The sequence below is a fragment of the Manis javanica genome, chromosome 15 (assembly GCF_040802235.1).
Source record: "Manis javanica isolate MJ-LG chromosome 15, MJ_LKY, whole genome shotgun sequence".
Taxonomy (NCBI): Eukaryota; Metazoa; Chordata; class Mammalia; order Pholidota; family Manidae; genus Manis; species Manis javanica.
The window spans coordinates 47,901,507-47,926,832 of NC_133170.1; the positions used below are offsets into that span (position 1 = coordinate 47,901,507).

General features: G+C 37.4%; 1 protein-coding gene across 13 annotated transcripts in view; it reads right to left on the reverse strand.

Annotated features, from left to right (window-relative positions):
- Positions 1–25,326, reverse strand: part of THRB (thyroid hormone receptor beta) — a 368,089-nt gene that overhangs the window by 318,401 nt on the left and 24,362 nt on the right. Inside the window, exon 1 of one of the 13 annotated variants that reach the window (XM_037008580.2) lies at positions 13,283–15,849. The exons of the other annotated variants lie outside the window; for them this stretch is intronic. The gene's annotated coding sequence lies outside the window, so the exon portion shown is untranslated. Of the gene's footprint in view, positions 1–13,282; positions 15,850–25,326 lie in introns of those variants that run through there. 13 annotated transcript variants of the gene reach the window in all.

Genomic DNA, 25,326 nt, shown 5'->3' on the forward strand with positions numbered 1-25,326 from the left:
AAGAAGGGAAACAGAGCTTTGTCATTTCTCTGACTTACGCCAGAATCCTGCTGTCTACATGAGACAGGGGACCAAGCTGTCATACCTCTGCATCAACCAGTCACTGGCCAACGGCTGTCCCCCAGGGATGGGGCTGTAACCTCCTAGGCAACTTCAGTGAGGCACATGTCATCAGTCCAGGGCCATTCTACAGGGAAGAGTGCAAGTGTGGGAAGCTGGCAGCCAATACCCACAGCAGGTGGAGGATGGGGCGCCAAGCCAGTGTAGGGGTCTAGTAGGAAGTTAACAGCATCTGAGACAGGCAGCTTCTCACACCTGGGGGAATCTGCATTCTGGTTTCCCAAATTAGGGTGGATGCCCTCTCGTGGAGAACTTTGGGCAACCTGAGATTGCCAGTCCTCTGCCTGAGATCAGGTCGTGTTACCTCTTGATTTATGAAACCATGTACATAAGCTTCTGTATTCTTTGCCTGTAACAAAATGTTCTCAGCTCTGACTATGTGCATTGTGTCTTCCGGTCCATCACTGGCTCACTGTGACAACATGTGCGAAAGACTTCTTCACAAGTCTGTGACTTCTGTTTGTACTTCACAGGGACTTTGGGCTCAATACCTCCCACAAGCAGCCCTGTCTATTTTGCTATTAAGTATAAATTGGCAATTACTTGTTTAATATGAGGAAAAATCTATTTCCCTGTAATTTTCATTCACCAAAGTCATGGAAAGGAAGTCTAATCCTTAGATACCTTCTCTTCCACAGGCAAAATAGCCACAATTTAGATTATTCCACAATACTGGATGCGATCTCAAATCTGCTCATCCATCTGGTCCCTCCCAATGGAGCAATTCCAGTTTGTTTATGACGGCATTAAAGGAGTTGCCCAGAACTACCCAACCCTCCAGGAGTTCTGTGACCCACAAAGGAGAGGCCTCTTCATGTTCTAGACACAGAAACTCAGGTAATACAGTCTAAAATTAACTGCATGATTCAAATAAGCTTTCCTACAAGCCCCACTACCTCTGATTTACACTAACTTGTAAACAACTAATCTAAATATTTTTGCATATGCTGTCTGTCTCACCCTATCCCTAGTTTCTAGATTGATTTTATTTTACTTAACTGTAGTCTTTTACACCTATTCAATTAAAGTTCATCTTGTTAGAGTTGAGTCATCATTCCAACCTGAAATGATCTCTTTGGATTCTAATTCTGTTACTCAATGTGTATTCTATGCTTCCAGGGTCATGTCAACCCTAACTTTGATAAGTATGCATTCAATATCCTCACTAAAATCATTGATAAAAATCTATACCTTATTGGGGCCAAGGGTGGATTCGCATAGCCTACATTACAGACCACCCTCCCAGGAGCCATTAAAGTTCTCACACAGCATAATTCATGAGAACATTTCATTAAAGGTAAAGAATACAGAAGCTTACATTTGACAGTGAATTCACTCTTTCAGATACGTATTCTGATGTATATTGAGTTTTGAAAAATGCAAAGTGGTTAAGTTATAAAATATTTGCAGTTACATTCATTTAATAGAATACAAAAACAGTATCAAGCTGGCAATAGTTTTATGAATAAAAATAATCAAAGGAGACAGAGGATAACTACAGAGTATGATTTTAGAATTAAAAATGGTGGCCTGGATGGGGACACATGGAAAGAAATTGTACTAAGGAAAACAGGTGACTGGTGATAACAACATGCAAGAAGACTGCTTACATTATTTCTCTATTGCTGCATAACAAATCATTGCAAACTTGGTAATTTAAAGCAACAAAACATACTATCTAACAGTCTCCATGGGCCAGGTTAGCTTGGAACTTTGCTCTGGATCTCACCAGGCTGACATCAAGGTGCTGGCAAGAGCTGCAAACTCACCTGAGGCTTGGGGTCCCCTTCCAAACTCACTGGCTGGTGGCCAAATTCAGTCCCTTGCATTGCAGGACTGAGGTCCACATTTTCCTGCTGTCTGGGGTTGTCTTTAAGCTCCTAAAGTCCCCCTGCCATTCCTTGCCATGTGACCTTCTCCACAATATGGCAGTTTGCTTCTTTGAGGCCACCAGGAGAATCTCTCTCTTCATTCTGCTAGGACCTAATCTTATGTAGTCAAGAGAGTGACCATCTTGTTATGTCCACAGGTCCTGTCCACTGCAGACAGGGGATTACAGAGGGGTGCACAGCAGGGGGTGGAAACTTGGGTTATTGTAGACTTCTGCCTGCCATGGTGACTGACATGGAGAGGCACAGTGAAGAATGGTGGCTGGGGAGGGACCTAGGAGGCCATCTGTGCCCTGCTGTGGAGTTTGAACTTTATTCTGAAGGCAATGAGGCACATAAATGGATGCCTCCCCCTTTGCAGAGGTACAAAAAAATGTTCCATGTGAGTAGCAGAGGTCAAGAAAGTATTCTAGGAAGCATATGGCACACCAAGGCAGTATCACTGAATAAACCGAGGTGCTGTGTGTAAAGCACAGAATTACCCTATACTCTCAAATCCCTTGTTTATAATTCGTGTCTCACTTGCCTACATTAACAACTGTGAGAAAGTAAAACTACTCCTCGCTCTTCTACTCCTACAATTAGGTGTGCCCTTCATCCACCAGACAGAAACAGACAGACATCTTTTGCATCATTCAAGAACTTGCTCCACACAGAAGCATCCTCTCTAACTAACCATCCTTCCCCCCTCAAAATTAATGGAAAGACTTGCACCCCATTCCTGCAAATTCCTGGCTCCCTCCAGAAAACACCTTTATGTCTGACTTTCGGGAAACAGGTCTCAGCAGATGTGTGAGGAGCCGCACAGATGGAATAACACTGCTGTTTTCCCACCACTGAGGATTTGAACTGATTAACTGTGGCTTCATGGTCTGCTTTGTTTTTTTGTTTTTTGTTTCTTTAAATACATGCTCTATCCTTTATTCAAACTATCTGGTTCTTCTAAAGGCTGGACACCCCCAAACATTACAAATAAAAATAATATTCAATTTGTCTTGGAGTTTTCTGTTTACAACTATGTGTAAACATTGCAACCTTGAGAACAACCACAGCGTTTGTTCTTAAATATAACGTAACAATGACAATAGCTGAAAGCTACTTACTGCATCCTAGAGGCTGCCCTCAGAGCTTCATAGCCTCACACTGATGAGGAAATGATGGCATGGGAAGTTTAAGTAACTGCTGGAGATGACGCCGGTGGTCAGTGGTGAAGCTGAGACATGAACCTAGGCAGACTGGTCTGCAAACTTCATAGCCTCACAGCGAAAATAGACATGAATTTCTCTCTTAAGCATGGACTATAAGGCACTTGACAAATGATCACTGACTACTGATGATATTTTTTGAGGTGGCAGAGCCAAGAATATATAAAAACCAAAGTCTAATCACTATGAGATGATATCACAGACAGAAGCCCAGGAACAGGAGGATAAATAAACCCAAGAGACAGTTCTTTAAAATAAGTCAAATAAATCTCAGAATTACACAATAAATGAAGAAAAGAGAGAGAAGCACAGATATAAAAACTTAGAAACTATAAGAGACTATCCATGCTTATTATTTTAAAAATATTTACAAAATCTAAAACCATACTTAGATATAATTTGAATTAACAGAATTGACACAAGCAGAAATAGACATACTGTAGAGACCAAATGATTAGAGAAAACAAACAACAACAAATAAAAAGAAATCTTAAAATTATGTAAAAGTATTATCTGGTTCAAAAAATAATCAAGACAGGAAATTCCTATGGTCTATTTTTTCCCCAGTTCTCAAGTAAAATATAATTCCTGAGGTCCAGAGCTCAGAAAAAGATAAAAACTTCCCAATCATTATATGAAGTTAACATTCTTCTGATATCAAGCTAACAAGACAGCATGAAAATTCAAGTGAAGACCAAATCATTGTGAAAGCTGATGCAATAATTTGAAATGACTATTGAATACAGCCGTGAATTAAGAAAACATCCATCATGTCCATGTAGGCTTTACTCCAAGAATAAGAAGATAATCAAATATTAGGAAATCTGTGATTATGGTACTCTTTTAATAGATCAAAGGCAAAAATTACACAATAATTTTTTTGAAAAATATAATACTCTGTATCAAGTCTGATGAATTACAAACAATTCTCACTGGACACTCACAATATCCTTACAAGATATTTATATAATTATCCTCATATGAGAAGATAAAACAACTGAAATTGGAAGACAGAAGATAACTCATGCAGTGTTACACAGTTCTAGGAGGAAGGGGAGTAAAGTGAGCCCAGCTCTGTCTGGCCATAAATCCTATGCTCTGGCTTCCATGCTCCGTTCTCCTCCTCATAAATGGAAATTTACCAAAATAATCTAAAGGCATTTTATAACATTTCAAAATCCATTTTTGAGTTACAAAATGCTCTCAGCATACATTAGGAATGCAAGAAAATTTCTTTTATGTGGTTGGTAAAACTTACCATGCTGTTAATGTCAGAAACAAGGTAAGAATAGAATATCACTAAGTATATTTAACATTGCTGTGGAAATTCTGGCTAATGCTACAAGACAAATTCTGAAATAAGAGTTACTTTTTAGAAGGGTGATGGAATCATCAATTTAGCATAATATGACTGTTTACCAAGAAAACTCAAGAACTAGTTTAAAAATAGTAATAGAGTAAAAAATAAGATATAAAAATCAATAGCTTTCATATACCAGTTACTACCAATTAGAAAACAATAGAATAATCCCAAACATAGTTAAATAAAAAGTACCTAATACCTTAATAAAAAGTATATAAAACTTTAAAAAATATGCAGGACTTGTATGAGAGGCAATTTTTCTCTCATGTCAAAAAGACTTGAAAAAACAAGCATATTAAGAAGTGATTGAAAATTGTAAAGACACAAATTCTTCTAAAATACTTCATAGTTTGTATATAATTCCAAGTAGAACATGTCAGGATTTTTTATTTGCAAATTAATTCCAACATTCACCTTAAAGAATGCTTACGTGATAATTGCTAAGGTACATTTAAAATAATTAAGATGTTAGGGCTTGCCATATCAGAAATGGAAATGTGCTATGTGCTATACAGAATATAATATGGTTCTGCTACAATAATCAACAGATAGTTAAAGAAAATAGAATCAAGAGTACAGATACAGAAATGTACATACCAGCTTAATTAAAGGTAAATTTAATCTATTCCACAAATGGTGTTGGAGTAATTTGAATAATTAAAAAGTTATATCTACCTCAAACAATATGTCAAACTAAATTACAGATGGATTATACATTAAATTAAAAAATGAACTTATAAAATATTACGAAAAATATAGGTGGTTATTTACTAGATATTGGGTAAAGCAAAGCATCTCCATAGAAGAAGAGGAAAATGTTAGAAAGGAATAATAGATTTGACTGCAGCAAAAAACATGAAAAAGATCCTATATCAGGTGGTACAACACTCAAAATTAAAAGGTAAATACCAAACCTGGAAAATAATTTCCAGTGATATGACATAGAAAGAATCTTCAATAGACAGTTTATAAGCAAAATATTAGCATCTCAAAGGGTAATGAGAAAAAAACATGGGTCAGCAAGTTGCAAAATAATTACTCTATTTCCAGTTAGCAGTCAAAACATTTTTAAATATACTTAATGCTACGAAGAGTGGGGAGAGATAGCCTACTGTCATCCACTGACAGTAGAAGTGTAAATATTAATACCTTTGGTCATGTCTAAGAAGAACTATAAAAATGTTCATGCCCTTTAATTGCATCAGTGATCACATAGAAGCAATTAAGAAGATGGCAAGAGATGAAATGCAAGCCTATTCAAGTCTACATCATTCCTTCCAGGAGGAAGCATGAGCATTCACCTACAGTTGTACATCTCAAAGTACAATATTGTACAATCATTAAATAATCGTGTTTTGAAGAATATTTAGCACCATGAGAAAAATGCTCCCAGTCAAGTGAACATAGTAAGATATAAAACTCCATTTAGTCCAGGGTCCTGATTCTGTAATATAAGAATACAAGCAGAGAAAAAAAAGTAGATGGTAATATACCAAAATGCTATAGTATTTATCTCTCGGTCCTAGACTAGATAATTTTTATTTCCTACAATAAACATCAGAATACAATTTATTTTTCAGAGAATAAAAACAAAACAATGATCGATGAGAAAAACAAGAAGCTGGACACATTGGATATGACCTTGTAAAGAAATGAAAAAGTCTGCCTTTTGTGTCCCTCTAACTCACTCTCTCAGAGGGAAATGGCGGAGTGGGTGTCTCATAAGCCCCCTCAACTTCTAAAAGGAATCATCCCAGATGCCATCTCTCCATTCGGATCTGGCTAATCTTCTCTGTTCCTTCTACTCTGGCCTCTTTCAGCTCAGCTCTACCCACCTCCACGTCCCTCCCACTCAAAGTCTGGCCACAACAGAACAATCCCAACACAGGAAGCAGGTCTGGACGGAGGTCAGTGTGCTGAGTGCTTATCAAGGGAAAGACGGGTATTTCTGCAGAAATGCATTCTGCCTCTACTAGGTTATCATTTCACATTATCCACATTGGAAACACCTTTCTTCAAAAACCTATACTCTGGAAAATTCCTGCAAAGCATACTGCAATGATGACATCTGAAGTCCCATTCTCCTTCACCAGCATAATTCAGGGAGCTTTTGCTAAAACCATTTAATTCAATCTCTTGATGATATTCAGCTAATATTTAATGGATGGATTCTAGGGTTCCAGGAAATATAACGTGGGTGTGGGAGGTTGACTCATGGTCCCCGATATGTCCACATCCTAAATCCTGGAACCTGTGAATATGTTATATTACATGGCAAAAGGGAGTCACAGACAGGATTAAGGTAAGGATCTGGAGATGGAGAGCTTACCCTACATTATCTAGGTGGGCCCAATATAACCACAGGGGTCCTTATAAGGGAAAGAGGCAGAAGAGTCAAGAGAAGGAGATGGGACAACAAAGGGAGAGGTCAGAGCGATGTAGGGCCATTAGCCAAGGAATTTGGGCAGCCTTTAAGAGCTGGAAAAGGTCAAGGGAACATATTTCAAGGAAACATATTCTTCCTTATAGTCTAGTCTCTAGAAGGAATGAAATCTAGCTGACCTATTTTGAACTTCTGATTTCTGGAACTATGAATTATTCCACTTGTATTGCTTTAAGCTACTAAATTGATGGCAATTTGTTACAGAAGCCCTAGCAAACATATACAGTGGGATTCCATGAAATCTAGACCTCCCTCCATGTAGCCTTACTGAAAAATTATCACCCTTAAAGCATTTCTTGTTTTTGCCAGGATTTTCCAAAGTGGGTTACAGTGAATGCAAGTCCTATGAGCTATTCTATGATTTTAAAGAGTTCTCTAATCAAATATATTTTATCATACCCAAATATATTTATCACACCTTCCTATATTAAGGAAATTCACAATGTGCTTTAGCATATTAAAGACTGAGTAGTCTTTTTCACTTGGTTTAATCCAGAATTTCCCAAACTTACTTGACCACAGACGCTTTTAAACATCTATTGACATCAACATCATTAACAACATCAAATACTTACTGCTTTTACATACTTGCTAATACTGGGCCCTAGGCTGGGTGTGCAGGATACAAGGATGAACACAATCTTAACTTCTCATAGTTGAAACAAGTTTAAACAAAGTGATAAACGCTATCAGTCCCTATGACACTCGAAACTTACTGAGTTTTAACTTCTCCTCCTCAGTGTTTTTCTTAGTCTTACCCAACAGGAAGTTAATCTCCCAGAGGGCCAGTATATTTCTTTAGAAACCCTTCTTCTGTAGTGGCTTCCTTCAGGGAGCTAATCTGCCACTGATGAAAGAAGCATAATTCATAAGAAGATATTTTAGGAAGGAAGATGGGGGTTTTTCTCATCTAATTAGACAAGGCTTAAGTGTTGAGAGACTAAACTGCTTGTTCCAGACTGTTTCGCTGAGGGGTCCCTTGATATAACATCCCAAAGAGCTTCCTGAAGAGCATAAACTTTTAAAGCCCTGAAGGAACAGTCACACTCTAGTTACCCAGAGTGCACACCTGGAGCCTCCTCCTTCACTGCGGTGGCCTCCTCCTCCCCTCCACCATTTCCCTGATCTTCGGCTCTTAATCAAAGTTTGAGGTCTTGATGGTGGCATTTCTTTGGTTTTATAAAATAGGATAGTGGTACAATTGGACCTTTTGGGTCATCACTGCATCGAGTAATAATATTATAAAGTATTAATTACATCCCTATTTCCCAAAGGAGTAAGTGACAGTCCAACATACACTACATTGCAGCCAAACAACTGCAAATGGTGGATACCTTGTTCTTGCAAAGTATTTTTTGCAACTTTCCAGTCTCCCATGATCATAGGAAACACAATTGTGCAAACAATGCTTCTGATTTTGTAAGGGATCAAGTAATTTTAAAGCAAAGCTAGATGAAAACTTTTTAGCAATCTGTATTTTTATTATAAAATTAGCAAGCATCACATCCCCTTTCCAATTACTTTTCAACTCAGATCAGTGGAATTTCAAAGAACTGTATATTTATGTTTACAATTTGGAAAAAAATCTGAAGTATTTAATGAATGTTATAAATTATAATACATTACCATGATAAAAAACAACTTTTTATGTGTTATTGAATATTCTGCACAAACCACATAATAATTCACTAGGTTTAGCAAAAAAAAAAAAAAAAAGTCAACTCTTGAACTTAAAATGATCTCCACACCCGAATAAGTCTAAGTGAACCTGCAGTAAACTATGCCATGCCCTTCTTTGCAGTAATGGGGTTTGATCCCAGAGGGAATGCATTTTGTTTTTATCTTATCCTGTTAATATATTAATTCTAAGTTCAATTACCAGCTGTTAGCTTTCAGTTATATAACCATTATGACACCATTATGACCCTTACTTCTACTTTATTTCTACTTATCCTGCATATAATCAGTGACATTAGGACCCTATTCTTAGGATGAACAACAGTGCTCACTCTTAATGGACATGTAAAGCATATACACCAAAACTAGAAGGACTGAGTGGTGGGGTGGGAGGGGTGGGTAGGGGTTGGATGATAAATCACCAATGAAAGCCAAGAAAGCTGGAAAGAATCCGACTATTTCTGTGCTTACAATTTGTCAGTGATCGGTGCTGTGCAGAAGGGAGGGGATGTGGAAAGGATTCAAACTTCAGTGGTCACCTAAATGATAGCATAGGATTTTGAACTACGGAGACTAGTAGTTGCTTCTTGCTAGGCAAAAAGATTGCTATGGGTTTCAAGGAAATAGGGTATTTATCATTCAATAAGTATTTGTTAAGTTCCTACTAAATGCCAGTCACAGAGCCACAGGGGAAACTACACCAGTCTGCTTTTTGGATGGAATCTAACTGAAGAGTGGCTATCCGTTTGAAGAATATCTTTTGCTATATTCAATTAATAGGAACTTACTATTCATTGTGAGTGCCAGAGGACCTTCTGAACTTAAGAGAAATCAAGTTAATACATCATTATCCAATTTCAGTGATCTTCAAAGACAAGGGTATAATCTAATAAATAACTATCACAAAATACTTGCATATATGGAAAAATCAGCCTAACCACGTTTAACACAAGTCAGGGGTCTAAATGCTGTCAAAAAATTCTTTTCAAAGTGTGGATTAGTTGAACACTATTCAGCCTTAAGAAGGAAGGAAATTCTGACAGAGTACAACATGGACGAATCTTAAGGACATTATGCTCAGTGAAATAAGCCAGACACAAAAAAGACAAATACTGTGATTCCACTTATGAGTAGTTAAACTGATAGAGACAGAAGTAAAATGTTGGTTTCCAGGCCAGGGGCTGGCTGGAGGGGAAATGGGGAGTCACTGCTTAATGGGTATAGAGTTTGAGTTTTGCAAGATGAAGAGCTCTGGAGATGGGTGGTAGTGATGGTTGCACAATATAAATGTACTTAATGCTACTGAATGGTATATTTGAAAATGGTTAAGGTAGCAAAAAGAATCTCCATTATAAAAACTATTATTACTCCAGAGAAGACAAGTAACTACTGACTCTATACCATCTTACTACACGGATGGATAGTGATTGCAATGGGATGTGTGGAGGGGCCTTTATAATACGGGTGAATGTTGAAACCACAATGTTGTTCATGCAAAACCTTCATAAGATTATATATCAATGATACCTTAATAAGGAAAAAACTATTATTGCTTAACTATGAGAAAAGCAATACTGCAAAAGGGTAAAAAGGAATGAAACTTACTATGTTGATAATATTAATGTTCATCTTAGATAACTAGATAAATAATTTTCTGGAGACAAATGCTATCAAGTAGGAATGCTACAATACACAAATAAGCAGGCCTTTCTCCAGTTTGTTCCAGCAGATGGAAAAGCAACCTTAATATATGGGTCTTCATTAAAACAGACTTGTTGAACTTCCATCTTGCTGAGGCCACAACCTGAAGTTCGTTTCCTGAACTGAGACACACCTCATCAAGCACCTGTCATGAGATTACAAAACATATTTTAAAAAAAACACAAAAATCTTAGTTTTTGAAAGTTTGTAATGAATTTGGGTTGTTTGACTAAAAGTATATGAAAGTGGTCAAAAGTTAGCAAGTTCTGGGTACAAAATTGAATATTCAAATACAGGAAGGTACTTTCAGAGGAAAAAAAATACCTGAAGCTGGTTTTGGAGGGGGGACAATGCAAATGAGAGATGACAGCGAAGGACAGTGTGCCACTAGTTAAAAATAAATGACAGAGGAAGCCACACAAAGACAGGCCAGTGAGGAATGCATTTAGAGAATGGCAAACAAGTGAGCCAAAATGAGGTCAAGGGCAAAGGCAAGACAACAGGAAGCAGAGCAGGTATTGCTTGAATTTGAAGGCTAAGGCAGAATTCTGCATTTGACAGAGGGTGCATGGGAAGGCCTGGGCCTGTTAGTGGAGTAACACAGTAATGGTTTTAATGCCAGTCAGTGAGAGGCAAAGGAAGGGCAAAAGGGAACCAAAAGTTCCTTAGAAATGAAGACTGCAAATTCCTGAATGCCTGCTATTTACAGACATGTTTTAGAAGCATCTATATCATGTTTTTTCCTTACTTTAAACCTGCTCCCAACTGTTTTCATGGGTTCACATATGCATGACACATTTCTGAAATTGGGGTGGGCCACTTTCACATTAAAATTCAGCATGCCACACCACTGCCATGTTAACCATTTCCAGGAATATGTGAAGGCTGATGGATAGAAATGGGCTTTTTTGACAGAACATACCTAGGACCAAGTAACCCTCGCCGAAGAACACCACTGGGGAAAAGATAGCAGTGCTGTATTTTAGCACAGTAGGGAATGTAGCTAAATTGCGCTCCCTGCTTATTAATAGACCAACGTTTAGCCAAATAGTTCTAATTTGTAGGGGAATTTTTTATTTTCTCTCCTGAAAATGGAAAATCAGGTTAGTGGGTTTCTGCATAATACTTGTCTATAAATTCTGTGACTATTCCCATTGGTTCAGAAAGCTGAGTAAAGGTTTTTCAAAATAAGGTAGCCAATTTAAGGATTATTAGCCTTATCTTTTAGCTCAGATATAACAGATATTTATATAAGATTATATATATGTATGTTTTTTAAGATACATGTAGGAATACCTTAACTCAAAGGAGGAGATACACTGGTGAGAATTTCTGCATAAATGCTATTTTTACTAATTACTATAATACTGGGAAAGAGAAAATTCAGTTGGGTGAGTGAATAGTGGAAGGTTAAAAAAGAGACACTAACTTGGCTTTTAGGTTCTTAGTGGGACTAAACTGTTTTGATTTAAACTCATAATTATAGAGGTAGAAATAAGATCATCTCAGCATTCAAATGGACATCATTTCAATGAATGAGCAACACAGGAATGGAGGACAAAGGGAGGGAGGGAAAAAGGAGGAAGGGAGGAGAATTAACTAGCTAGACAGTTAACTAGGAAGGAAAAGGGAGGGAGGGAGAAAACTAGACTCCTTCGAACAAAGTATCACAACTTAATTATTTGAATTACTCAGACAGTTGAAAAACTTGCTTAATTCTTTAAGAAATAAAACTGCCATGGCATACTGTAAAACTGTAACTCAGAGGCCATGCAATATTTATTCATCATCTGAAAAGTCTTTATATCAATTGTTGAGAAACCAAGACTGAACACCCAAATAGAATTGCAGCAAAGGGGTCACTGGGCAGCTCGTGCAGCAGCAGACCCCATATCTACCCATAGGCAGCCCTCACAAAAGCTGATTTGTCCCAGCATTTATTCTGCTTCTGACCTTTCAGTTGTATGTTTCAAAGTCTGAAGGATATTTTATGACAGAAAACATCATTTTCTTCCCCTCTGTGCCTTTGTGTACATATTTGACAATTTTCCTGAAGCAGTCTTTATTTTTACCCTTAGAAGTGTACCACCTGATTTATCTTGAGGGTTTTTAGTCTCACTCAGGAAAACCCATGCACTCATTTTTCCTAAAAATTCCAAATATGTAACAGTGAACTTCATCTTTTTGTACATATTAAACCAGGCATTATACAGAAGTAGGCAAATAAAACTGGGTTAAAAAAAACAACCAATCAATAGCAGGCTCAGCTTTTTTTGAGAGGGAGAGATTAAGGTGCATGCAGTCAACTGGTATGAAGGTCACCACACAAAATGTTGCAATCTTAAAGTGCCATTGACATGTAGATCGTGTTCAGCAGCAACTTCAGAATAAATCATGCTGTTCTTTCTCTTTACTTACTAAAAATCATCCATAAATGTACACTGCGATAGTATGTTACATTTGCAGTACAATGTCTCAGACATTGGGAGAACTTGAAGTACAATGTTTCAAGCATTAGGAGAACTTTTTTTCTTTTAAGTGAGATAAAAGTACTTAATACAGCTTTTTAATATTTGGTTTTCTGTACCCTGCCTTTGTTGAGAAAAAGTAGCCCACCAGCTCAAAATTCCACAATGGGTCATTTCATGATAGACACAAGCTTTGACAAATCTGTCCTTTAAGTATTCACTATCCACTTGCCAACAATGTTTAAATTTCCAAATTGTTTCAGCTGGTAATTTTCTGATTTTTATGGGAAAGAACTGAAAGCCACCAGCCACCACATGTACCCTATGTGCCCTTAGCTTGCTAAAGTAAAATCAGAAGGAAGTACTTGGAGGGGAGCTCCATTCACCTTTCCCCGCCCCCACCTCCCACTCCTGACCTGCTGTTTTCCTGTTGGTAATGACAGCTCCTTGCAAAGCAAATAGCTCCCCACTCTGAATGGAAATGCTCATCTTCTCAGTCCATACTGCAAGTGCAAAACTCCCTGAGAGTCATTTAGAGAGTGCATCAGACTTGCAGCCCATAAGCACAAAGCTGACCTTTAAACCCCAGCCTTTAATAGAGCATTGGGTTATTTCACTTTGTGTTTACTCAACAGTTGCAGGGTCACAAGGGTCTGCGTTTACTGAGGTGGGGCAAACCTGGGAACCTTGCTCCAACTCACGTCACACATTGCCACTGATAGAGGAGGGCTGGGGGCTGGGCTAGCAGAAGCCTCATACCCCCATCTTAAGAGTGTCCAGTATCACAGGCTTCTGGAACACAGCCTTTAGAGATCATTGGAGCACACAAGTCTGTTGACTGGCTCTTAGCTCCCAACTTCGGAAGAAATGCGAAATTCTTGGGAGGTCAGGGGTGGAAGCTTTATTTCTTTGCTTTTATCTTGTCACAGTACCCTACTGAGCACCAGAACTGGAGGTAAAAATAAACAAATCTTTATTAAAAATATAATATTTTATGCATCATGGATTTTTTGCATTGATTTGGATTTTTCAAGATATTGCATTAAAATAATATTTATCTTGACTAGTGTATTGGTACCCAAGGTGAGTGCCTTGCTCACTCCACCCAAGTCCTGGCCCTGCTCTGTCACCTCGCTGTTCCCACCTTACATCTTAATCTAAGTATGGAAGCAGATCCAGGCAAGGTGGTGGAGATGCTTATAGCTGAGGTAAGAAGGGAGAAGAGCCCAAAGCTACAGAAAAAACATAAATGAGCATCTGCCATGGGCCAGGTGCTATGCCAGGCATTTCATGTACATTCTTTCTGGTATGAGAAAGATACACTAATCTCCAGCTGAGGAAACTTAGGCTTGTTTCCAATTTCCTCCATCCCAGGAACTGGCCCTACAAGTTATCTGGCACTCAAGACAGAAACCCGGACATTGTTTGTTTATGATTCCTCCCTTTGAACCCCTTGAATCTATCACCAACACTAGTAACTGTCCATGGCCACCAATTAGTAAGGGGGGAGTAAAATTCAAAAGATGTCTTTTTGACACCTTCTGTGTCACTCCACACTCTTTGCCATATCCACCATCTCTCCAAGGAAAGTCAGAGTTACTGATCTGTTTTCATATCCCATTGGCCAGTCCAGGACAGGTTGACTTATTTCCAAGTGCTGTATGTTTTGTAAATGTATCCAGTACATTTTAGTTGGATCTTAAATGCAAGCTTTATCTCTGCCCCAGGACACTCCTCTGAGCACTAGATTCCAGCTGTCTCACAGCCCCAGTTGGATATCTCATGCACATCTCAAACTAACATTTCCAAAACAAGATCCACACCATCACCAAAACTTGTTCATTTAAACAGTAAAAGTAATACCAACAATAACACTTATTAAAGCATTCACAACATGCCAGGTGCTCTAGTGATACATACAGAGCATTATTAACTCATTCAATTTTCATAAAAACTCTGAGATGATCCCCAATATTATTTTATTACTAAAAAATGGTAGTATAGAGAAGTTAATTTGCCCATAGTCATAGAGCTAGTAAGAGGGAGAATTAGTATTCTAACCTGGTCAGTCTAGCTTTAGAACACATACCCTTAACCATTACACTGTATCTCCAAAATAATCCCAAAGCCATTCACCTTACTGGTTTTCCATCACCCCATCTTAGTCTAAACCACCATCACTGCTCACTCCAGCAAGTGCAAAAGCCTCCTAAATGGACATCGTGATTCTACATCTACATTGCTTCTGCACATCAATCTTTACGAAGCAGCCAACATAATCTTCTCAAAGTTTATATCAGATCATGTCATATCCTCTGCTAAAATCCTCAAAGCCATTGAACTAGCTTCTGAATAAAACTCAAACTCCTTAATATGGTCCACAACCTCCTATGTGAACTGGCTCCTGCCCTTTTTTTTCAGGTGTCATCTCCTCCCCTCCCCCACCTTACTTGCCATGTTTCGATCCTTCTTTCCTTCCCTTGGACCCACCAAACTCTTGCCTGCTTCATGGTCTTTGCACATGCTGTTCCCTCTACCTGCAATACTCCCCCCTACCTCGGGCTGGCTCCATCTAACCCTCCATATACCTCAGGATACTTCTCTGACCCTCAGCCTAAAATGGATCTCCCTATTATTCTCCTGTAGCACCCTCTTCTTTTCTTCCACAGAAATTTAAAAATGTGTAACTCTACATGTATTTGCATTTGTACTTGATTATTGTCTGTAAGCCCCAGGAGGCACAATCAAGGTCTGTTTTACCTACTCCCAGTCTCTCACCCAGAGCCCAGAACATAGACAGTGGTTATTGGTTAAATGAATGAATTAACCCTGAGATAGCTCTTTTAAACATTTCTACAAATTAACTGAAGAGGGCACTTAAATAACGAATCTCACTGGTTTTAGTAAGATAGATTCTTAAAAAGAAAAATACACTTATACATATCTAGATATTATATTGTATTTCCAACATGTGAACAAAAATTATTACACAAATACTCAATAACTAGAAAATACATAGAAGGAAAAAACCAAAAATCTCTAATGAATGATTTTATTTTATATAATATCTAGTGCTTTTTTAATGTTCTTGTGTTGTTATCATCACTATCAATTCCAGTAAGATGAGAATAAGACTCTCAGCTTTTCTTATTTAATCCCAATAAATAATGGTATTCCATAAATATCTATTACTGATAAGCTATAGGCAATTTCTATCACATATCTTCTGACTACTTATTTCTCTTCCTTAGAGATCGATTTTTCTCATTGGTGTCAAAACTCTTATTAGAAAACATTTGAACCATCCATTGTAACATGATTTTATATGGTTCTGCTGTGCCATCGATGTTTTAGGAATAAAGGCAAACTCTTCATGTCTCTGTATAATAGGTAATTATTTGGATCAAGATCAAGGTGCCTGTTCTTTTATAAGGATTCCAATACTTCTGAAAAAGAAAATTAATTCATTCAAGAATGAGATTTTACATTCCACTGGGGTGTAAGGGAGAAAACTTTTGCAAATCATATATCTGATAAAGTACTTATATCTAGAATATATAAAGAACTCAATACAAAAAGAAAACACAATTTAAAAATAAGCAAAGGATCTCAGAGGACATTTCTCTAAAAAAGGTAAAAATAGTTAATAAGCAAACACATGAAAATATGCTTGACATCACTGATCATAAGGACAATGAAAATCAAAACTGCAACAAGATGCCACTTCATTCCCTCTATGATAATAATAATAAATGGAAAATATTCATCTTTGGAGAGGATGTGGAGAAATTGTAATCCTTATGCACTACTGATGGAAATGTAAAATAGTACAGCACTTTGGAAAATGGTCTGGCAGTTTCTCAAAAGGATAAAAATAAAGTTGCTGTATGAACCAGCAATTTTACTCCTAAGTATATATCTAAGACAAATGAAAACAAATGCCCACATACAAACTTGTTCACAAATGTTTATAGCAATATTATGCATAATAGCCAGAAAGTGGAACAAGCTAAATGTTCATCAACTGATGAATGGACAATAAAACATGGTATATCCATACAATGGAATATTATTCAGGAATAAATAACAAAACAAAACAAATGAAGTACTGATACCTGCTTCAACATGGATAAACCTTGAAAATGTTAAGTAGAAAAAAAGCCAGTCATGAAAAGATCCCTTATGGTCTGATTCCATATATACATATAAAGTCCAGAACAGGGACATTCATAGAGACGGAAGTAGATTAGTGGTTGCTGAGGGCTGAGGGAAAATGAGGAATGAATGTTAACAAGTCCCAGGCTTCTTTTGGGGGTGATATAAACTATCTAAAATTAGACAGCGGTGATGATTGCACAACTTTGCAAAGATTCCAGACAACACTGAAATGTACAGACTTTAACCAAGCAAATTGCATGGTATGTAAATTATATCTCTGTAAAGCTGTTAGAAAATAATGGAATATAATTTTTACCACACTTTAAAACTGGACCTATGCTTGGCATTTACAAGGGTAGATATGGTTTAACCAAAGAGCACCTATAATTTGCTCTCAAGTACAGAAGAAGATGAGTTTTAGATGAAACTTTCTCAAGGATTTATGATCTCCCTCTTTTCCATGATCCATATCTTTGTAATTTTTTAGAAGTGGGCCTGAAATCCTAGGACCAGATTTATAGAATTCTGGAGTGGGACAAGATGTAAGGGATCATGATTGTGGACTAAGAAACTAAGACCCAGAGAGAATAAACATCTTTGCCAAGATCATAAGGTAAGGGGAATGAGAATCAGAGCTTTCCAGACCAATGCTTTATTTTTAATTTTTCAAGAGCACCATACAAAGTAGAGAGCTGTGAAAAGCATTTCCCAAAACAGCACCAACCAAGTCCTGCACAACTAAGTCTCATGAGTAGAAAAGGAACTCCATTCCAAGTATGAAAAGAGCAAGAATGGAATCCACACAGTGATTGCTTCGTCTTGAATTCCTTCCTTCAATAAGCAACACACTGGGAATAAAGAAGTTATGTTTGTTTAAAGACAGCAGAGACTGGGAAGTTTAGATTGGGGTTTCTAGCCTCAAGACTGAGGTCTTCAGAGGTGCTGAACCCTTGAAACTCCCAAGGAGTTCCTAGGGAGAGACAGAAGGTAGCAGAGCTGATGTGCAGTTTGGTTTTGAATTCTCTCTCCATCCTTCCTGGCAACACTTTTCTTTTCCTACCTTCCCTTTGTTACCAAACACTTGTTCTGAGACCCTGAGGGATCTCACCCAGGCTGGGGACTACGAGGAACCCAGGGCTGTTCCTGTCGGCATCCGTAAGAAGCGTGAATTCAAAAAGTGATTTTGTTTCTCCGTGTTGCCGAGTGTTTAAGAAGCAGCCTAACTTCAGTTAAATCATTATATATGATTCGGTGTAAAACACCGGTACCCACATAATAACTTTAAAAAATAATCAGACTAGTCAATCTGTTCCGGTAAGAATTCTGACCCCCAAAGTTAATTTTTTACTTCTATATTCCTTTGCTACCTCCCCTTTCCAAGGTTCCTCTATTTCAAAAAGTGTAAACTGCCTGAGAGAATTCTGGCTTCCTTCCAAGGGGATATTTTATTAACAGGCAGAGAAGAGAGAACTGTGTTATAAGATTCAATGAAATACAGGATTGATTTTTACCACTCGATTTCGCCTGGCTGATGAAGAGAGATGGATGTGCTGGGCCCAGTGCTGGTTTAAGTGGGATGGAGAACATGGGGATACTGTTTGGACATCACTATTATTGCTTTACTCTCTGAAATACATTTTTAAAGCATTTTATCAGCCGCTTCACTGAATTTCTCCACAACCTATTATGTTCTCACATAAGTCAGTAAGAAAGAAAGCATACGGTCTTGTTAGATTCTTAGAGCAAGGCATTTAAAAATAAGTTGAAAGTATTTATGAGGCATACAGGAATGCATTCATTCAATCTGTGTTGGTTGTCACTGGATAGAGACTGTCTTAAAAAGGAATGAGTTTCCTCCCCATTTTATGGAACTACGAAATAAAGTTTTGTGCACGATAGTGATAAAAGTGTTTGTTTAACCATCTTCCTATTATTTAGTAACCAGCCTGTATGCTATCCAGACTTATTAGTAATTCTCTTTCAGAGTTTTTATTAACTTGGCCATCGGTTGGTATCTATTCTAGATAGAGAATAAAGGGGCAAAGATGGTAAATCGTGAATTCATCTAATTTCTGATTATCTGTCATTCTAAAAATAGTTCTGGGGAAAAGAAGAGAAAATGAGTGCAAATTGTGGGGTTCGGAGTTTTTGATGTCACAAATTGGCAAATATCAACTAACTGTGTTACTAGTTAGGCTTTATGAGATTATACACTATTTGGAAGGGAGCAAGGTGAGGAAATCTCACACAGAAGGGAGCCTGAGACACTTGCTAGTCCTATATGTTTCTAAACCAGCAGGTCAGATGTCCCAGTGAGGATATTCGCTTTTAGAGAAAGGTTAGGCACATTTGAAAGTTACCATGAAATCTTCTCAGACACTGATGAATCAGGTGGGCATCTTGTTAAATGCAGATTCTGGTCCAGCAGCTCTGGGGCCAGGGGCCTGAGATTCTGCATTTCTAACCAGCTCCCAGGTGCTGTCTATGGGGCTGGCCCACATCTGAATAACAAGTCTCTAAGGAAATGTAGCAAGGGAAAGGGAAAGAAAACACTTTGAGGTGTTCGGATGTACTTGGGTGACAGTAGTCATTGTGCTCTGATGACATCTGCCAGATAAATTATTTCAGCATCATTTTCTGTTCCTAAAAGATGAAGCAGTTGAACTTGGCTGACTGCTTTCAGGCTCTCTATAGGCACACCTAGCAGACTAAAGACCCTGTAACTGTTACAGAAGACTGACATTATGGTTTGTAATTTACATTCAGTTGCATTTGGGTATTGAAAAAAAAGGAGCTTTCTTCTCCCCAGTTGCAATATCATTGCTTTCAGTGAATTACATGTTTTCAACCTTTCAGGCTACTCAATAGGATACTAGTTAATGCACTGGCTGCCAATAATTTAGCTATTAGTTTCAATTTTCTCCTTCAAATCATTTATAAATGGTAAAGCTGACTGAGTCAAGCATTCTCTCCTCCCACTATGATGCAGTAAATGTTGGATCAGTAGCCCAGAAGATGACTGTTCCTCTATGAACACCCAATTTACTACCGGGATTAATTTAAGCTGGGAAAATCAGACTCATACTGTTCAAAAACAAAGACCAAACTCCAAACCAACAGCCACATGACAGGTGAGATGATGTTTCCACAGAGCCTCAGATATGCACCCTGTATAGGCTTTCATCCTCAAAATATGTTACATATTACAAATATTCCATAAGAAAAAGAATCAAGGTACTTTATATAAGCTTTTATGTAAGTACTCATCACATCAGTATTAAGTGAAAATGTATTTATTTGCATTTGGGGAACACAATGCCCCAATTTTATTTTCAAAATACTTTTTGGTAACTAGAACAGAAGCATTACATTTTAGCCACTCAATTATAAGAAATCATCTCAGACTTCATAGATCAGTCTTACTCACTGTCCCCATTACTTTGCTCACCTTCTCCTGCAAAGAATGTTATTCTACATACTTTAAGGAGATTCCATTTCGTACATTTTCTTAATGGAATTTTAGAATGTATTACCTGGTGAACTCTGTCATGCAAACAGCAAAACAGAAAAGTTAAAAAGAACTGGTTCATCTACCTATGATTTACCTTTGTAAATTTCAGCAGAAGATATTATTTCTTTTCTTGTTTTGTATCACCCTGGAAAATGAACCCATTGGCTTCAATTATAAAGCTGACCTCATCAGGGGTATCCTAGAGTTCAGATATGATCAGAAAAATTACACCGAAAAACAATTTACTCTCAGCTATATGCATTCATGATGGGAGGAAGGGCATAAAAAATGTTCAACCCACTGTGCTGGTTTTGTAATGCTCATGACTTTATTTTTCCTGCACCAGATAAGTCTTTTTCTCTTCTCAACATGCTATGCAGACTAATATTTAAATAATTTTCTTTTGTTCTTTTAACCTAACCTAATCTAAGTGTGGAGAACATGGACATTTTTCTTTCTATCTCACTAAGTAATTGCTGAATATCTTGAGAGTTAGTTATTTGGCTGGGGGATCATATGTTGGGGGCTATTCTGTAGTTATGATTCAGTATCTGTGCTAGAATTTTTAGGGACCCCACCCAGAAAAAAGGAGGAATAGTAAAGCACATAACAAGTGCCTCCTGCTCTGTTTCCATTTTCTAATGGACTACCCCTGAACAATGTCAGAATTTTAGTTGATAAGGACTCTGTGTGTTCCTCTTACAGGGTTATTAGTATTTTAGCAAAAGATTCCAGTAGATTGAAAAATTGTAAAGACCCAAAGGATCCGGCTCAAGTATAAGGGCTTTTAGGCTAGAGACTGTGTATCTCCTCAAGTTTGACTAAAAATTGTACATGTATTTTCAAATACACCATTCTTCTAGGCAACAGTACAGATTCTCCAATGGTTTTACAATCCCCAAAAAGTTAAGAACCACTGCCAACAAATAAATTTAAATCAGCAAGGAAAAAAGTTAATCAGAATCACTTTGGAGAAGTTGGCCCCAGTTTGGGGTTTTGAAGTGAGGCAGATCTGGGTTCCGGTCTGTATTCTGCCAGTAACTCTCTGTACCACCTTGGACAAGTCACTTAACCTTTGAGTTACAGTTCCTTTCTCTATAAAGTGGTGATGAAACTAGTGCCTATCTCATTAGACTGTTGTGAAGATTAAGTGTAATGCTTGCAAAAAGCTTGGTATATAACTGGCATAGTGTATATTCTCAATAAGATGTAGCTTCTAGTATTAGTACCATTACTATTTTTTGTTTTCTTAGTATTACAAAATTCACTGTGAAGGGAGAGGTGCTATCTACCAAGTAATAAAGCAGATTATTCTAATATGTCTTGCAGCTGGCTAATGGAACAGGGATGTGGCCAATCAGCTTAATGATTAAGTCATCTTTGACCAAGCCAGAGACAGACAGATTCATTCTGTAAAATGAGCTAGTTTTACTTACTTTAACTTTAGGATCTCTATTCTAATGACATGAAATAACTTTGGGTTTTAAAGATTCACTGGTCTTCCAAGAATTTCCTAAATTATGAAACAACTATAATTTCTATACCCAGGCATTTTTATAAAGCATGTAAAATATACAAGGATTTGTGTTCAGCTATGCTTAAGACACAATTTTTTGGTTGAAAAGCTGGTGCCTTGTTAAATGGCCATTAATGCGACTTACTTGACATTATGGTATATCTATAGCACAGATTGCCATGTAACTATTAAAAATGAACTTAAAGAATAATGTTCACTGCTATGCAATGAAGTTCATCATATATTAGGCAAAAAAAGACAGTGCACAAAATTATGTGAAGTCTAATCCCATTTCTGTACAATTCCTAGGAGGAAATACACCACCATTTCAATGGTAGGTAGCAAGCCAATGGGTGAGGTTCTACAATGAACATTTGTTAATTTTGTGATCAGAATAATAGAAGATACTACAAATGAACAGTTAAAAATAAAAAACTTGTCAGCAGTGTGATATCACGGAAGGGGCCCTACATGGTGGGGACTTGGGTTCAAAGGCCAAGACAAGGGCATATTGAAATAAATTCAGACAAGTTACCTCCCTATTTTGGGCCACATGTTGCTCCTTGGAATTGAGAAGGCTTGAATAAGTCATTGCTACATCTCTTCCCAGTCTGACATTCTAGAATTCCAGATGTATGGCTGCATGCTGCTGAAAATCTTAGTTTTTCAAGCTAGCCCACAAATGATAAAGGGGTGCCAGAGAGTGCACTGAGATGGGGTCCTTTATTTTCAACATTCCCTGTATTGTTGATTTTTTAAACAATAAGGATACTATTCCTTTGATAATTAAGAAACATAAAAGGAAAAAGTCACTTGAAATGGGTAAGGGGCTCAGCATAAATACAGGCTTACAAATAAATTGAACAATTTGGTACAAACTGTACCTTTAAAATGGGTTAACATTTCATTGGACCTAAACAAATCAACTAAAAAATTACACAATTTGTGGCCATAGTTCTGGAATAAGGGACTCCAGTCAAATAGAACAGTCTGTTATTATGAAATATAGAGGTTTTCCTAAGAAAATTCTCAGATGTGAAGTCCTTTGAATTAAATGGAACTATCACTCGCAGCATTTTGGGAGCAAGGTATTCCTAAGATCATACCGTGGTCCAAACTATTCAGCATCAGGAAAACATCTTTGTGATTGTTTTATGGTAATAAGTAGCAAGAAAATCAGATTATTTGAAGCCTCAAAATCCAAACAGAGCAAAACATGTTTTAAACTGCTGCCTTTTGGATCTGGGTCTAACACAAAGGTGCTAAATCCTGCTTTCCATGAACCCCGCAAAATAGAAAGGGGAGAAAATTCTTCTTTGCTCCTGCCCAGATTTTTCCCCTGGACATAGTGGACTCTTCAGCTGCCAATGACAAGTTTCCTCGAGGTGCTTCTTAAAGGGCATTGAAAAATACCCAGTTTCTCAGGCTACCAGCCCCACCCCCTTCTGGGCAAGGCACCCAGCTGAGTGAGGCTAGTACCCAAAGCTGATCTGCTTCTATGCACGAGCATGAACAATTTTCCACCCACACTGTGTAACCCGCTCCCATCACTGCTGTAGGGTTTCACAACTTGGCTTCTCTCCTGGACAGAGGGGACACTCATCCCACAGTATCTATTTGACAAAGAGATTGGTTGGCCTGATTAGTAAGAACACGGGGCTGTTTTCTGTAATTGGGGCCAGTTAAGAGGGAAGGAAGAAGTATCTGAAACCTTAACAGAATGTTAGGAGATTAAGATTTAACTTTGTTAGCTGAAAAAGTGTTGGCAGGAGATGGAAAGGGCTGTCTTCACACCAGCTCATTTCCAAATTTGATGATAATCTTTAAAGACCCTACTGATATTATATTGAAAAAAGGGACAGTAGTCATGTTACTGCTACATGAAGCAAGTTTAAAAATAAAATCTGCTTGGGGAATTTTCACTGTGATTAGAGATTGCTTCAAAGGTATACCTGATTTGAGCCTAGACTCTCATGGCAGACAAACTACTTTCCAAGAATTAGAAAGAAAGACTTGGAAACTGTCAGTCAATAAGCATTGCCAACTATTCTCTAAGTATTAATGAGCATGTGCAAAAGTACTCGTTTAGATCACACAGCCACCACTTACCACACTGATACAGTAATCTATTAAATGGTATCCTTTATGAAAAAGTTATTAACAATTAAAAATGCTTAAGAACACCCTTAGGAAATGGTTACATTAACTTGGAAAATATGGTGCATTTGACATAATGACATAGGTTAAGATAAATGTAGGTCATTAAATTTTGGCCCAAATGATCAATGGTGATGACACAGTCTTTTTTTTAAGTCTCACCTTAACGTCTTATTTTACTTACTATGAACATTCTTACTTTAGCTTTAATTCATATTTACCTACTATATTTATTTCCATCCCATCACTGTTCAAAGCTTTTGAGTCACTATGTTTTAGGTATGATGCCTATAAGCAGTATATAGTTGGAGCTCATATTTTCATGTAATCTGGCAATCTTTGTCTTCAAACTGGAGAGTTTAGTTCATTTACCTTTATTGTTATTAAATATATATTTGGACCTATTTCAGTTGTCTTATTTTGTTGCTGTTTTCTACTGGCCACATTTTTATCTCAGTATTTTTTTTCCTACTTTCCTGATCTCCATTGAATTGATAGTTTGAATGTTCACAATCCTCTCTATAGGTTTGGAAGTCAGTCTGTTTCTGTGGGGGTTATCCCTAAACTTGTATACCAGTGAAAGTCTAAAGAAAATTGTTATCTCTATCCTTCTCTAGAATAATAGAAAGACTGTGAAAGATATTACTTCCATTTCCCCCTTATCCCATACTACTATGGTACAATAGTTAAGTTCTGTATTATTTTTAACAAACACACACTCATCAAAAATAGTTACTATTACTGTTGGTGGTATTTTTGTTTTACCAACAATGCTTATTTAGATTTCCCATTATGGTTACCGATTTCTTTGCTCACTGTTTTACCCTGCAATCTACACTTTTTTCTTGGTTTGATTCTCTTCTCGTTAAGTATATCCTTTTGTAGTTCTTTCAGAGGGGTTAATTAGCCCAGCCTTATCTGAGTAGACTTTTAGAATGCAGTTTTGAATTCTGTTTTAGACAGTATATAATTTTGGGTTGATTGACTCTGCTCAGAATCTTTAAAATTACATTCTGCTGGTATCTATCATCCACTGTTCCTGATGAGAAGTTAGCTAGCCTTTGATAGTGATTTATTTGCAAGTAATGTTATCCTACCTGCCTCTGCATTTTATTGGC